At 38.7% G+C, this 3,943-nt stretch overlaps 1 long non-coding RNA gene across 1 annotated transcript; it reads left to right on the forward strand.

Moving 5' to 3' along the window:
* Positions 1-1,675: 1,675 nt before the first annotated feature.
* Positions 1,676-3,675, forward strand: LOC139434791 (uncharacterized). The gene is made up of 2 exons (XR_011644096.1): positions 1,676-1,964; positions 2,789-3,675. It is a non-coding gene; the product is annotated as an uncharacterized lncRNA (long non-coding RNA).
* Positions 3,676-3,943: the final 268 nt, after the last annotated feature.

Genomic DNA, 3,943 nt, shown 5'->3' on the forward strand with positions numbered 1-3,943 from the left:
GCCGAATTTTCTGTGCCCAGTCCGTGCTTTACGCACATATATGGACAGGTCATAAGAGTTTCGATGACCAACTATTTGTATCCTGGGCTAACCCTCTCCCACTAGATTGTGGAAGCGATTGCTCTGGCTTATACGAGTCAGGGTTTGCAGGCACCAACGGGCCTGCATGCTCATTCTACTCGTGGCCTGGCTACATCCTGGGCTTTGTTCAAGGGTGTTTCCATCCAAGACATTTGTGCAGCAGTGAGCTGGTCCTCACCGCTCACTTTTGTCCGCTTTTACAGGCTAGATGTCTCTGCTCCAAGTGTGGCCCGCGCAGTGCTGGGCCCCGTGTTGAGACAGGGTTCTACCTGTTAAGTTCTGGTTGTTTTGGTGATTTTCGAGATAAGCATTTCTAGCAATACGGGAGTGTCAATACCCCATAGTGAGACATCGAACGGAGTGTTATGAATGAGAACTATAGGTTACTTACGTAACCCCAGTACTCATAGTAACATGAAGTGTCTCACCCAAGCGGCAAACTCTGGGGAAGAGCCGGGAAGCCAATACGGAAGTGCCACACACTGCAGTTCATATATTGGCCGATAGGCGATGGCTGCAGAAAGGAGCAATTTCCATAGACCCCCATGTTAAAATGCCCAACTTTACAGCGGAAAAAAACATGTTTCTCTCCCTGGCTCCATACATTTTATTATCGATATAGTTAGATTCCACCTTCATGATTATGGATCTGTGAGTGAATTGTTTTCTAACGCGACCCTTTTATTTATATTAGGTCTTAAAGTTTGTGCATACATTAGGGCGTGGTCACTTTGATTGACAGATACGTGCCTCACTGTCAGCTAACAGCAACTTGTCCACTCTGCTAGGCTACAACCATAGAGGCTACAACGTTAGTTAGTCATAGTACTGTACTTGACCCTTTAGCTTTAGCCGTGTTCGTGGTGATATACCAGACAATTAAGATGTCGTGCTGTGCGCTTGAATGTACTAACAGAACTTCCAAGAAGTCTACTCACAGCTTTTTTCGGTGAGTAAAATGATAATATTATACATGTTAACCCCGTTAGCAGGTGTTTGTGTGCTTGTTAGCTTAGCTTGTTATGTAGCTAGCTAAGGACGTAACCCTTTATGCATGTGTATATATATATATATATACAGTTTAGTTTATGATTCAGCCTTGGGTAAGACTTTTATAGTCTATGGCTATGACGCCCATAATGCTAAATGGGAGTAAATGTTAAAAGGCGACCCAATTATCCCAGTGGTGGCCGCCGGAGTCCGCCGCCGAAGCTAACCGGAGCCGAAGCTAACCGGAGCCGTAGCTAGCCCTTTGCGGCTCCGTTAGCTTCGGCCAGCGGCGGAGCCCGGCGTTATAACTGGAGATCAAGGAATGCAGCGAAACGCGGACTTGGTTCGCCTGCAGCCCGCTATAGTATTAGCTAAAGAAATGATGTTGAACAAGGCTTATTAAGCTGAACATCGCCACAATTGTTCTGCTATGTATCGGTACTTATTTTATTTTATTAACGTGTGAATGACAAGCATTAAGAATAACAACAAATAGCTATTTATCTTGCATATTATCTCGTTTGATTATGAATGTAACGTTTATATAGTGGAACTACACTGTTTTATCAAAACCAAAGTGCCACGCAGTAACTTGGTAGGCCCATGCATGTATTTCAGCAGGAAATGTGCAACCTAGATTACATTTACCAACACAGACTATATAGAAATATTTGTAAAAGTTGTTCATGCGTTACTAAGTGAATATGGCATTAACCCTCCTGTTGTCTTTGGGTCGGTTTTCATGTATTTTTGAATAAAGGTTTCCTTTCGGTGATCCAGACAGGCTGGACCAGTGGGTGCTGAACATCCGGAGGAATACATGGACCCCCAACGTTTCTTCTCGCCTGTGCAGTGAACACTTTGAGAGTCATCCCTTCAGCACGGACTCATGGGTACAGATCCTTTTTTAAAAACAAAATAACTTGGTTCCATTTGTGAGTGTAAATTGTTGTTACTAATTAAATACATGTTATACATTATACAATGCTAAATAATTGTTATGGCACAGCTTGCACATCAGTGATGAGTAATGTTCTTTTTATTAAAGGCCAAATTAAGATTTTGCCAGTTAAGTAAAGAAAAATAGAAATCGATTTGTTTGCAAACCATCACATTTCTCTTCAATTTATGCAAAGACTCTTTATCATAGATAGAGAATTGCCATTTCCCCCCACATACTCTATGTTAAAAACAGATGAATTATATTACCTTTTTTTTACATTATTTTAATAGCAACATTCATTCATCTGTTGTCATCTTATAACTTATTTATCTTAACAGCTATCACTGTAAAAAAAAAAATTATTTAATTTTACTATACAATATTTATCTTTACATTCTGTTCTTGCATATGTCTTATTATATTTACGTGTATATAGATTTCTGCCTGCACTAATTTATTATTCTTAATTTAATTTTGAATTTCTTTTATTGTTTTATGTCTTATATAACTGTTGCATTGTTGGAGGAGCTCGGGACAGATGATTTTCATTGCCATTCCCACACTGTAGCCTATGTGCTATGACATAAATCCTTTGAATCTGAATCTTGGAAACACGTAATTGTTGAATGGATTAACTGCATAGTTAACATGTTGGCCCTCTATTGTCTTTTATAATGCACTCTTACATTTAAAACAACATTATTCAAAAGAAAGTTGAATATCTACAGACCTCAAAAAGTTATTTTATGTGTTTTTGTTTATTATTTTTATTAGGGAAGGAGATGCCTGAAAAACACTGCAGTGCCCACCATTTTCTATTTCACCAATGGCAAAGAACAACAGCCTGGAAGGAAAAGCAGGGTGAGTAACAATGACGAGGTAAGTGACACTCCTAGTTCGACTGTTAATAGCAATGAGGAGGTTGCAGATGTAGACCATGGTAGTGGTGAAAACAGTCTTGCTGCTGATCAGAGCAATATCATTATGATACAAGGCATGCCTGAAGAAGCCTTTGTTGTTCCACATGTGGAGCATAATGACATTCCAACAGTCAATGCTTGTGAGGAGGGTGTTGGTTTGGGCAGCAGCAGCCAACAAACAAAACAAATTGGAAAACAGGCAGACTCCGCCTCTGTTCACTCTTACACTTGGGCTTTAAACTAAGACGGGTCATACTGAATAGTTTGTGCACACATTTCTAACATGTGATCTTTCTTTCATGTAGGACGCTTGAGGGAAGTTGCAACGCCTCGGCCAATGGGATGTCTTCTCCACGTGAAAGAGATTGAAGGCATCATTTATAACTTGAGACAATTTTCCAAAAGTTATGACTTGTATTGGCTTAGATAGTAATGGATTACATCGAACACGAATCAAGATCGTATAGAAAAAAATGAAAGTGTAATCCTTAGTTACATAGGAAGAGATGTAATCGGATTAGTTTTACTTTTTTTAATAATAGGGAAACTCAGGATTACAATCTTATTCAAAACCTAAAAAGAGCAGATAGTGGTTGTTGTAAAATGATCAAATGGTATCTCTTCTCTGGAAGCCGTACTGTTCTGGAGGATAATACTTTAATTGTGAATCTCTACACCTACTGCCTGAATCTGCTTTATGGTATTATATTATACATTTTAAGTAAAAAAATCATATTCATATTTCTTCTCTCCTGTGTTTATTTGCATTACATTTGATATTGAAGTAATCCAAAACAAAAAGAAAGTTATCAGGTTACATTACTTTTATATCTTGATACTCACATGAAGTTACTGGTTGTGTTTTTGGCAAGTAGCCCTCCCAAGCCTGTGCATAAGTTATATCATTTTAATTACTGATACAGTTGTTGCACATCTTTAATTTATTTTGTAGTGTACTTAAAGGGATAGTGGAAATTGAACCCGAAATAGTTTCGTTTTAACTTATATA

Source organism: Pseudochaenichthys georgianus, chromosome 11, assembly GCF_902827115.2.
Source record: "Pseudochaenichthys georgianus chromosome 11, fPseGeo1.2, whole genome shotgun sequence".
NCBI classification, from domain to species: domain Eukaryota; kingdom Metazoa; phylum Chordata; class Actinopteri; order Perciformes; family Channichthyidae; genus Pseudochaenichthys; species Pseudochaenichthys georgianus.